The sequence below is a fragment of the Dermacentor albipictus genome, unplaced genomic scaffold (genome assembly GCF_038994185.2).
Source record: "Dermacentor albipictus isolate Rhodes 1998 colony unplaced genomic scaffold, USDA_Dalb.pri_finalv2 scaffold_17, whole genome shotgun sequence".
NCBI classification, from domain to species: Eukaryota; Metazoa; Arthropoda; class Arachnida; order Ixodida; family Ixodidae; genus Dermacentor; species Dermacentor albipictus.
In genome coordinates this window covers 5,367,682-5,380,845 of record NW_027225571.1, presented here as the reverse complement: position 1 = coordinate 5,380,845, position 13,164 = coordinate 5,367,682, and the positions used below count along the sequence as shown (strand labels likewise).

Genomic DNA, 13,164 nt, shown 5'->3' with positions numbered 1-13,164 from the left:
GAGACAAAGGAAGATGTGAGGAAGGTTTCTTTTACTCATCGCAAGTCATCCTGTAAGAGCAGATTATGCACTGGCTGTAATCTATCCTCCGCACATACATGAATAATTTACATTAGGTGTCACATTTACAAATCACTCATGCAATGTTCTTGTGATTGTCTTTATTCTGATTTTTAACTAAGCAAGCATGACTGTGTTCCGTAAAGCCTCCCTATGGCTTGGCACGTATACAGAAAGTATTGTTTCTATAAACACTGGAGGTCATGGAAGGATGACTAACACATACCTCTTTTAATTATTTTGTCTTTGTCTTTATGGTTATCTTTCATAGTAGTCTTTTGTACAGTGAAACCCATACAGATAATACACTGTGGGCCACCAAGTATGAATACCTGTTCTTGATTTCCACCTTTCTTTGGTGATCCGATAAGGTAACATTGCTGCAAAAAATTGTTTTCCCAGTGTATGCGTTCCCGCAAAACAAAACAGGAGCAGATAATAACGCAAATTATTTGAGCGTGAAGTAAAACATTGGTGCTTACCTTTCCACTGCCACTTCGATCTGGCGTGATTTTTCGCTTTGTTGTGCACTCCAGCACAGGTGATATGCAGTTCACTTGGTGCCCCAAGCAACTCTCACACCATAGCAGGATGTCAAATTCTTTTTTTCAAATTCTAAGCGAAACTCTGGTTATGGGGGACAATTGCAAACTTATATTTTTGCTTTGTATCTTTAATACCTTGTTGACCTTTAACTTTATCCACTTCACTACTTTTCTGCAGGTGCAGACAGGCCATTGCACCAATGCTAGGTTACGAAAGCACCAGAGCAGGGTAGAAGGTAAGAACAGATATTAGTAATTAGGGTGCCCACTGTGCATTGCGTGGATATGTTTCAATGAGCGATAAAACTACTTGGTAGATAAACATATGAAAGATAAGAGAATTAGGCTCGAAACCTACCATATTAGTAACTGGGAATTGTATGTGTAAATGAACTTTCGTGATTCCCAGTGACGAATAAATAGGTAGTTTTGACAATATGTGCCTAGGCAACCAAGTCACTCATGCTCACAAAGGAAACAAGATAAACCAGCAAGATTACAAGAACTTCGAACTAGCAACCTAAAGTGAGACACCTCACATGACTGATTTATGTATTTACTGAGCATAAATTACATCTGGCGCATAATCTTCTTGTACAAGATGACGAACAACGAGTTACTGTTGTTTTCTCTCTGGGGAATTTTGCTCTTCTGAACACATGCACATTGTATGGCACAGCTGCGTGGATGTAGCTGGTTGCAGCTGTGAGTCCGCATCAATCTGTTTTTATGGTGCTGCACTATTATCGTTAGAATTTATAATTACCAAATAGCCTAACTATTCGGTTGATCAGCTGTATCTTAAACAAAACATATTGACATAAACATATTCCCTGTTTATTGCTAACAAATAGATGGGTGCATCATTTGAGATTTCAAGAATCAGCTGTGGAACAGAACAAGTACTCAAGCCATAAAATCTACAATGACCAGTACCTTTATTATAAACGCCATGTACTAGCTCTTTCTGCAATGAATACCACTATTACAAAAAGTGTAGCCTGAAAAATAATTGGAAAATATTTACAAAACTGACAGAGATTAGAAAGTCATGATAGTTGCAAATGTCTTCTTAAAAAAGATCGCAATACCTGAAGTTTTATTAATTTCAGCAAAATGCTGACATCGCAATATTGAAGCTAGTCAGGGCATAAGGTATTGTTAGTCTGTAAGAGTCCTCAGACTGGCAGCTCTGAAATATTTGTCACCAGACTTGGTGGAACATGTTTTGCTCTTTCAGATATTACTTTGCTGAAAGCCTTTTGTAAGCCTTGTGGGACAATTCTGTGTGGAAGAGAAATCTATTTGATCATTGCCTTTTGGGTATGTGTAACTCAGAACTGGTGCTAGGCGAAGTTCTCACAAAGTTGACGTTATTGAGTACTGTAATTCTCATGCCTGTCACTGCTATAAATTTCTGTTAGTGAAAATTGTCACACTGTCATGAAGCACTTATGTTCAATAATTAGCGGCAGCCACCGCTGAAACACTCAGTACAAAACACAAAATAAATATATGGAGTCAAAATGTAAATGTCGAACAAAGTTATAGTTGATTCCGCATTTCACGGAACTGTCTTTTTTTCTGTTAGTGTGCCAATACCAATTGCACATTCACAAACATTTTAGTATTGCACTTCTGGAAAATGTACGAAAATTCAGTGTTTAACAGAAGCCCCTGGGAAGACAGCCCAGAGTCGTTTCAACAAGAGGACTTGCCTTAACCTTTGCGTCGTTATGTTGCAGGCCACTATAATAAGGGGTACCCCGCAGGGGCGTCTGCGTCAGCAGGCGTTTGGTGTGTTGCGACACCACGTACCCGAGCACACGAGGGTTGGACCCTCCCGCGTGTAGCCGTGCGCGGCTTAGCCGTGTCTGGGGAAAAGGGGATCCTGGAGGTTGAGCCGATGCTGGGTGTTTGGACCCTTAAAACACCCCGGCAGAGGCAACACACCTCTTCGGCCTCGCCTTCACATAGACGGCACCTCCAGGCTGACGCACCTGAAGGAAATCGGCAGTCACCTTTTCCTGTCCTTCTCTTCAATCTTCGTCTTTCTCTCTCACTTTCAATCTTTCCTGCCTTCTCTTCGCTTCTTATTACTTCCAGACTTCGAGGTGGCGAGGGTTAACCTGGTGTAGTTATCCAACCTTGGTTATCGTATATTAGGTTATAGTGGCGATGCATGGCTGGCGTCTGCAGGCTTCCAATCTTGTAGCGTCCCCTTCTTCGGCTCGGTGGTGGGTGGCCACCATCGCCGACGAAGTTTCCAAATTTTTATGGCTGAAGCTTTTCCCCTATTACCTGATCGCTCCCTGAAGAGGAGGCGCACCGATGAACAATTCAACTTTTTCATGCAACCGAAAGTGTCCTTTCCTAAATACCACGTTGTCCACAGTCAGCGCGAAACAAAAACAGTGCGAATGATATCACCATTTCTAGTTGCCAAATCGATCACTGAAGCAATAGGTCCGGGTTATAAAGTGACGAAGATGGGAAGTGGCGATCTTCTACTCGAAGTTCGCGACAAGCCACAATATGACAAACTATCAAAACTTGTAGCGTTTGGGGACATTCCCGTTTCTGTAGGACAACATGGGTCGATGAACACAGTGCGCGGTGTCATCTCAGAAGATGACCTTATCGAACTTACCGAAAGTGAATTACTAGAAGGATGGCAAGAACAGGATGTCGTCAAGGTACAAAGGATAAAAATAAGGCGAGATGACAAAGAAATGCCAACCAGGCATATAATCATCACTTTTGGAACTAGCAACTTACCAGATTCAATAGAAACAGGATACTGCAAACTGCGCGTGAGCCCATACATTGCTAACCCACGCCGATGCTTCAAGTGTCAGCGGTTCGGGCACGGTTCGCAAAGTTGCCGAGGGCGCACTACTTGTGCAAAATGTGCATCAAAGGAGCACTCGTCCGACACTTGCACTTCCGCCGCACGTTGCGCTAACCTTGAAGGGGATCACCCCGCATACTCTCGTTCCTGCCCATCATGGAAAAAATAAAAACAAATCATCGAAATCAAAGTAAAAATTAACCTTTCCTTCCAAGAGGCGCGCAAACGCTTCGCCATCAATCAATGTAGTCCATCCTACACTGATGTGGCACGCCGGGGGGCAGCGCTACATACTTCGGCGGCCGCCCAAGTCACACGGAGTGTGACGGCGGTCCCGCCATCAGCCCCCCCGGCTGGAACAGCTAGCGCTGTACCGGCCCCCTCAAAGGAGGACCAGCACACCCTCGGGCCTGTTGGACCCACGGCCACTGCCCAAGCAGATCGGCCCAACATTGCCGCGAAAGTGCCCGCCACGCGGGCAGTATCCACCGCCTCAGAGGAGGTGATGGATACGAGCACAAATCCGGCGTCTCAGACGCCCAAGGAACAGCGCAGCTCCCTCGAGCGCGCCGGGAAGAAAGAGAGAGCTCGCATCAAGGGGCCTGGAAAGGCCTCGTGAGCTAAGCTATATTTCTTAGACACACAGCACAAAACACATACATTATGGATACACAGATAATACAATGGAATGTCAGGGGTTTACTCCACAACCTAGACGACATTAAGGAACTCTTAAATAAGTACAATCCAAAGGTGCTGTGTGTCCAAGAAACACATCTAAATCCTTCACGCACGAACTTTCTCCGACAGTATACTGTTTATCGAAAAGACCGCAACGATGCCCTTGCCTCGTCTGGCGGTGTGGCAATTATTGTAGATAAGGGTGTGTCTTGCCGGTAACTACAGCTTAAAACAACTCTAGAAGCAGTTGCAGTCCGTGCGGTACTGTTTAATAAACTGATCACAATTACCTCTCTATACATCCCCCCGAACTACCAACATTCAAAAACAGAATTTCACACCTTTATCTATGAACTGCCCGAACCCTACATTGTCGTTGGAGATTTTAATGCACACAACACCCTTTGGGGAAGCCGTCGTTGTGATGCCAGAGGACGCTTACTTGAAAACTTCCTCCTCACTACACATGCTTGCTTGCTTAATGGGAAAGAACCTACATTTTACAGTGTCGCAAACAAAACATTTTCATCTATCGATTTAAGCATTGCATCGAGTTTACTCTTGCCGCATCTGGAGTGGAACGTAATTAAGGATCCCTACGGGAGCGATCATTTCCCCATTGTCATAGAACTAACAAAAGATGATGAGTGCTCTCCACATGTCTCCCGGTGGAAAGTCGATTGTGCCGACTGGACACAATACAGGGAGATGACACATTTGACTTGGAACGACATCTGTAATCTTTCTATCAAAGATGCAGTGACATATTTCACGGCGTTCATAGTTGATGCGGCGTCAATATGTATCCCCGTAACAAATGGATTGTCCTGTAAGCGCCATGTTCCATGGTGGAACGATGACTGCAAAAAAGCGCGTAGAAATCAAAATAGGGCTTGGAACAACCTTCGAGGCTCTCCAACTACGGAGAATTCAATCATTTTCAAGAAAATAAAGTCTCAGGGTAGAAGAACGCGGCGCCATGCCAAAAGGGAGAGCTGGCAAAGATATATTTCTAGCATCAACTCTTATACTGACGAACAAAAAGCCTGGAACAGAGTGCATAAAATCAAAGGTCGGCAAACTCATCCTCTACCATTAGTAAACACGCAAGGAAATACTCTTCGGGACCAAGCTGACTCTCTTGGGGCACATTTTGAAAACATTTCTAGCCCATTGCATTACTCCGATGCATTCCTTAGATACCAGAAACAAGCTGAGAGACTGCCTCTGGACCTAAAAGGAGAGAACAATCAATCGTACAACCGTCCTTTTAATATGGCTGAATTTCAGGCTGCACTACATAGTTGTAATAAATCAGCTCCTGGAACCGACCGAATAATTTACGAGATGATTCAACACCTGCATCCCGAAGCACACAAAACACTCCTCTCCCTTTTTAACGCCATATTCTCTGCCAGCTACATCCCGTCAGCCTGGAAGCAAGCAGTCATAATCCCCACTTTGAAAGAGGGCAAGGACCCGTCTTTGGCCAGCAGCTATAGGGCTATAGCCCTAACAAGCTGCCTATGTAAGTTTTATGAGAAAATTACCAACCGTCGCTTGGTGCATTTCATTGAAAGTAACAAGATACTAGATCCCTTGCAGTGTGGCTTCAGGGAACATAGATCCACAACAGATCAACTTGTCCGTATCGAGACAAATATCCGGGATGCTTTTGTGCACAAACAGCTTTTCTTATCAGTATTTTTTAGGCATGGAGAAAGCATACGATACTACTTGGCGTTTCGGCATTCTTCGTGATCTAGCTGGAATGGGCATCCGAGGCAACTTGCTAAAGGTGATTCAAAGTTATCTGTGCAACCGCACATTTCATGTTCGTATTGGTAATGTCCTATCTCGTCTATTTACTCAGGAAACAGGTGTGCCACAAGGTGGAGTTCTGAGCTGTACTTTATTCCTTGTAAAAATGAATTCACTCCATACTATCATACCACGTGCAATGTTTTATTCCGTATACGTGGATGATATCCAAATAGGGTACAAGTCATGTAATCTTAGTATCTGCGAGCGACAAGTGCAGCTTGGCCTGAATAAGTTGTCTAAGTGGGCAGACGAGAATGGCTTTAAACTAAACCCTGAAAAAAGTACATGCATTCTTTTCTCCAATAAGAGAGAAGTAATACCGGAGCCTGTTATTGATCTTAATGGAGAACGGCTATCTGTTAGTCATGAACATAAATTTCTAGGCCTCATTTTAGACTCCAAACTAACTTTTATCCCACACTTAAAATATTTGAAAATGAAATGCTTGAGGACAATGAATCTACTGAAGCTCTTGTCCCGCACATCTTGGGGAAGTGACAGAAGATGCCTCTTGAGCTTGTACAAAAGCCTTATATGGTCACGCCTGGACTACGGAGCCATTGTGTATAACTCTGCGACGCCTAGTGCTCTGAAGATGCTCGATTCCGTCCACCACTTGGGTATCCGTCTTGCTACTGGTGCGTTCAGGACTAGCCCCGTAGAAAGCCTATATGCCGAATCTAACGAATGGTCCCTACATCTTCAAAGAACATATTTAAGTCTATCATACGCCCTCAAAGTGAAATCAGGTTTCCATCATCCATGCCATTCAGTTATTTACGACCTGTCTACGGCTAGGCTTTTCCGTAACCGCCCAGACACTAGACCTCCTCTGTCCCTTCGGTTGGAAGCATTGTCCGAAGAAACAGGTGCGCCGATATTAGAGAATGTCATACTGGGAACTGCGCGGCTTCCACCGCCGTGGGAGTGGCAGTCTATCGAATGTGACGTCTCGTTTGCAGAAATATCAAAACGAGCACCTGAGGCACACATACGTTCACACTTTCTTGAGCTTCAGGAGAAATATTCTTGTGCTGAATTTTACACAGATGCCTCTAAGTCTTCTTCTGGTGTTGCTTACTCAGCACTAGGACCAGCATTCTTAATATCCGGTACATTGAACCCGTATACATGTATCTTTACAGCGGAAGCATATGCAATACTCTCTGCAGTGAAGCACATCAGTCAAACGAATCTTAATAGGGCTATAGTGTTCACAGACTCATTGAGTGTAGTGCGAGCCCTTATGAATGTACGCAAACATAAAAAACACTGTCTTTAATGAACTGTACACATTGCTATGGTCAGCTTATAGTGCTAAACAAATGATCATCTTATGCTGGGTACCTGGCGACTGTGGCATAAAGGGAAACGACGCTGCGGACGAGAAAGCTACTTCAGCAGCTTTTAGTGACACGGCCATAAACATACCCATCCCAGCCACAGATCTTAAAGCATACTTGCGTCACAAGCTCAACATCCATTGGCAGCAACAGTGGAATGCTGAGATATCAAATAAACTGCACTTGATAAAGCCCAAATTAGGATATTGGGTATCGGAGAGAATGTCACGATATAACGAAGTGCTCCTTTGCCGATTAAGAATAGGACACACTTACGGCACTCACTCTTACCTTTTGACTGGGGGGTATCTTCCCACGTGTAGTAAGTGCGGCCAAAACCTCACAGTCCTGCGCGTTCTTATTCAATGCCCTGCAATAGAACCACAGAGGAAAAAGTATTTCATTTCTGCATACCGCGAAAATATTCCTCTTCACCCGAAATTTTTTCTCGGCAATGAACCGCTTTTTAATCCGAAACTAGTTTTAGCGTTTCTAGCTGAAACAGACACTCTCGAAATCATTTGGCCAGGACATTTATAGGTCACGTGTAACAGCCTTGTACTCAAAGGCTTTCTTGAATCTAAAGTGTCACTGCTATGTTTTATTGCATCATGGTTTTAATGAGACCCCATTACCATAGCCCACAGCATTACTTAGTCAGAGTCATTATTTTAGCAACTATATATATTTTACGCCATCCACAACGAATGATTTTAGGCCTTTTTACAGCCATGTCACATATACCATGAGAAATTCATTGTCTAATTCATTGCCTGCATCATTCACAATGCACCGTTAACATTACCTTTGTCATGGCGCTCTTTGGCCATACCGGGCCCTTGCGCCATAAAACACTACACATCATCATATAATAAGGGGTACGTTTTTCTGATTGAATATTACTCGAAATATTTTTATTATTGTTACTAGAGGTTGGAAAAGAGAGCCAAGTGTAGTATTCTTCGTGGAGATTTCATATATGCCATTAGTTTCTGTTTAGCTGCTTCTTGAGGTATGTCCTACACAACCGCAAAATACATAGTGATATTTGCAAGCACTTTCTTGTGTAATAAACGTTGACAAAATGCAGTGCGCTGTAGATAACTCAGCTGTTTGTAGACTGCAAAGTGCCGATATCTATTCAAACAGCGTGTAAAGTTACTAGAAATGTGCAAGATTTGTAGGCAGGCAGACAGGCCTTCGTCTTAGTATTCATTTTAGTATTATCGTGGAAAGGGTAATAGTTTTACATTGAGACAGAGTAATCGCCCAAAGGCGAGACATTGCTGGAGGAGACAACACACACAAGCCTCATTTGTCCGTGTCTCAGTGTTGTGCAGTTACTCTATCGTTATCTGCCTACAAGGCCAACTTCCTCATCAGCTACATTTACTAATTATCCGTTATTACAGTTTAATTGACACAACATTGAAAGTACAGAAGTACACAGGAAGGCAGAGACTTGAAATGATGAAGAGCCGTAGAACAAGGAGCATCTCTGGAGCCAATGTTTCGACAAAGAGAACGAGATAAGTATTCTTCTCAATACATCGGCTCCAGTGAAATTTCTTGTTCTATAACTAATTATGGTTGAAAGAAAGCATGATTGCTCTTGCTGAAGTATTATGCATTATTGAATAAAAATTAGCAGGGTGAAATATCAGGAATGTCAAAATTCTTGTGTATTCTAATGCAAGAGCGAAAGCCTGAAAAACAGGATGTAGAGAACCTCATTGTTATTTTTCACTGCCCAGTTTGGCCAGCTTTATTCCGAGCTTGCCCATTGTTGCATAAACGACCATTGGAATTCGTTAAATGAGTTAGCTTGGTGATTTCCTTATGTGAAGAGATTTTGAACTTGTATTAATACAGCTTAAAATAATGCATGTAAAAATATACAATGACATTTTAAAATGGCAGGCTTACAGTTGACTAGCAGATCACTTGATGGTATGAGCTCAGATTTCAACCGAGCTTCCATGCACAAATCAGTTGCAAATTTTTTTTTCCATTGCTTGGATTTTCATAAACACAAGTACCGTTTCTCTTTTGTCGAAGTTCTAGTTGTGTAGTAGGACCTAACTCTTTGCCTTTATTTGGATTGAGAGCCATCTTACACACACAGCTCAATTTTTATTGTAAATCGTGAGATGGTAGAACTAAGAACATTCGTTCAAATCTGTTGCAGGTGCACTCTGGCGGCTCCTACCCTTGCGTCCCACCAGCACCCTGTCCCGACTACGTTCACTAGGGAGTTCGCAGCCATAGTGATGATGCCAAGCAGGCTGACAGCTGACAGAAATATTCAGGTAAATACCTGTAATTAAGCGGCGTCATTTTAGTGAAGTGGCTTGTAGCAACTCAGCAATGAAAGAATTAACTTCGAACCAGTACAGACTCCCTACTATCGGTGCAGGGATGCTGAAGTCCATGCATTTTGTCTTAGCTGCCAAGAGACTATGGATTAGACGAAACGCAATGCAAATTTTGAAACTGCAAGAGACCACTTAAACAATTTTTTTCTTGCATAACACAAAACCTACTTTGATAAAGCTTTACCAATTAAAAACAATACAATGTACTCTCATACATGGTATTTGGCATAAATTTACTGTGACTGCCTCAATTGTAAGTATGCCGATAAACGTACACCGAAACTGACTTCTTTTTCAAGTTCATCCTCACGTCTGTGCACTGCTGCATAATTTATCTTTCTGAAACAACTTTTTGCATACAGAACAAGTCCTAAACACGTGGATTACATAAATTTCACTGTTTTGCTGTAGGCCAGTTCTGTGAAATTAAAGTTAATAAGCCATTTTATCCATTTTTAATGAGCCACAATAAACTGAGCAGTGACTCATAAGCAGATCAGTTTTTGGTGTAAGGCATCTCTTTAGTGTCTTTAAAAATTTGGCCCTCTTAATGAAGGAACCACGTCTACGGCTATGCCTTTTATGATGCATAGTTTGGTTCTTTACACAAACTTTGACATAGTGTTTACGCTAGTAAAATTTTTTTTTGCTTTAAGTTTTGCATCAAATTAACATTTGTACTAAATTAAAGGGCTTCCAGTTTTTCAAAAAGAAATTCCAAGTGGCCGTGTGCCAGGTTGGGACAGCTGGCATGCAATAGCCAACTTACGCAAATAGGGAGGGCCATGTACGTTTGACTTTACGTTAAGATACTATTATTGATCCACATGCAATATTGCTTCCCTCTCCTTCCTCCTTCTCGCGCCCTTAAACTGGCTCTCTTAACTACTACACGCAGAGACAAAGCAACAGCGCGCGCATGCGATCCCATAGATGAGATGAATACATATATATAGAAAAGTATCAGTCATAGCTCTCGTAGTATAGCCTTCTGAGCTGTTTCCTTTTTCTTCTTTTTTTCTTTGAAAGAAGTCCTATTAGGGTTAATATAATTACACGAAGGTATTTCGCCCTCGCCAGCAGCAGTACTTGAGATAGCTATTCTGGCGGCTAGCTTCCCACGCTATGGGTGCCGCCCTCGCGCTTGTTTAAGCTTTTCCTAGACGCTAGAGCTATACTATACCTGCGCTACCTTGAGCGATCGGAAAGCGCGTTTTCCACTCTTGGCCGGTGGAGAGGGGAGGCTTTGTTGCGGCCGCAGAGCTTTCCACGTCTCAGTAAGGTGCCTGGTGGTGGTCTCGTGCGGACGATGCCCTCTCGGTGAGCGCATATTTCCCCCCTCATCTTTTAAGAGGTTCAATACTTACAAGCATTTGTCTCGCAGACCATATTTATTTCAAGGGAATTTTCCATGTCTCAATAATTTCTCTCGTCGTATTCGAGTGCTGATTGCCGTGTTATAGTTTGTTAACGAAGCTTTCCCTCAAGTCTAAATATTGTAAGGCAGTTTGTCGTGTGCGTATCATGGACACGCATGCTTATATCGCCTTCCGTTTCTCTACCACGGTTGCGCTTTAAAACCACGGTGCTGCAAGTTTGCTTCAGAGACTTTCGTTTCCTTCCCTCTTCTCCGCCCTTAAACTGGCTCTCTTAACTACTACACGCAGAGACAAAGCAACAGCGCGCGCATTAGACCCTATAGATGAGATGAATATTTACAATTAATTTTACGGTTATAATTATATTCGAGTGGTGATTGCCGTGTTATAGTTTGTTGACGAAGCTTCCCCTCAAGTCTAAATATTTTAAGGAAGTTTTCTTAGTCTCTAAAGCCGCTCGAGTTCACGCTGCTCCTCTGGCGGCCATTTTTCCAAGAAATTATTGACTGTCGCGGACATCAGTCCCTTTCCACATAAGTATGAGGCTCAGAGCAGGAGCTATGGCGCTTGAAAGTAACCGCTATGCTTAAGCGTAATTCAGTCGAGTTACATCCATGGCTTCAATATACTGGGTAATGAAGTAAAAGTCTTAGCTTATGCAGACGATTTAGCGTTCTTCTGCACGGATAAGTCCAGTGTTGAAAAGGTAGTATCAACAATAGAGGAATTCGGCAGCGTATCAGGAGCACGAATGAACTCCGCAAAAAGCTTAGGCTTATGGTTTGGCTCATGGTGCTATACACCAGAAGAGTTTGCAGGCGTTAATAGGACCGGTGTCCCGCCAAAGTATCTCGGCGTGCCGCTAGACGCATATAAGTTAAGCGGACACTATTGGAAAGAACAGGTTTCGGCCCTGCAAAGTTTCGCCCAGACATTCATTCCACACCGACTTTCTATTTTTGGGAAAGCTGAGGCCTGCAATAAGTTCTTGGCAACAAAAATTTACTATGTATTGCCAGTTATACATTGTGCCAGGCTCTACATCCAACGCTTTCACCGAATCTTTGCAACCTTCGTATGGTCTTCTACTTTTGAGCCCATGAGGCGAGACAATATTTTCAGGCCCGTTAGTGAAGGTGGGCTGGGTTTAGTACATCTTTATGTGCGGCAAATAGTGTCTCGTTTCTTCTTTTTTCGTGATACATCGCATCCTATAATTCGGTCATTCATGCAAGTCACAATTGTTAATGCGTTACCTGGTTTAATCATTTCTTCGAATTTTTCTTCGCGTTTATCCTTGTGGGGGTTCATGCAAGAAGTTTACTTGGCGGTTCGTTTCCTGACAGTTCGGTTTTCAACTGAATACTTGTACTCTGTGTCGCGTAAAACGTTATACAAAGATCTATTGTCCATGCTTTTTCCGCCTCCATTTTACCGATCACTATACATTCAATGGCCAGGTCACGATGTTCTAAAGCGAGTTCGTAAAATGTATATATCCCCCTGCTGCAAGACATTCTTTTATAAACTTCATAGTGAAACCATACCGGTTAAAACATGGCTACAGATAAAGGGTATCTTTGTCTCTTCTGTTAACTGTCGCCTTCGTGACATGCCAGAGACGATTGAACATTGTTTTATTAGCTGCACCGACGCCATACTATTTTGGGATGTCCTCAAACGGACTTTAAAAAAAGACTTTGACATAAACGCTCATACTGTGCGATACCTGCTCCCGACCGCTGATAATAGTGCACCTTTCGATATGTTTTTCTCATCGGAATGCACAGTTTGTGGAAAACGCAAATGATGGACCGAAACGCCGAAACGGTTGTACCTACAAGGGTGAATTTCATCCAAATGACACTACACCTAAAACAGGTTTATGATGGACTTGATACCCAGCCGGACTGATACCCCATTTTGGTGAGGTGCCTATCCTTACCACCCTTCAAGAGTGAAGCCACATTTCTACCCACAGTATGAACGATGCCTTTTCTCTGAGTGACTATGATTGTGCTCTCCATTCTCTGACTATGCACAACTGGTGAATATGGGGTTGCTGCTACTGTAAAAAATACCATGAGAGAAAAAAAAAAGTAACCG

At 42.8% G+C, this 13,164-nt stretch overlaps 1 protein-coding gene across 1 annotated transcript in view; it reads right to left on the bottom strand.

Annotated features, from left to right (window-relative positions):
• Positions 1 to 13,164, bottom strand: part of LOC139051989 (uncharacterized) — a 35,399-nt gene that overhangs the window by 12,446 nt on the left and 9,789 nt on the right. The window contains exon 2 of the mRNA XM_070529057.1: positions 7,596 to 7,674. The gene's annotated coding sequence lies outside the window, so the exon portion shown is untranslated. The remainder of the gene's footprint in view (positions 1 to 7,595; positions 7,675 to 13,164) is intronic.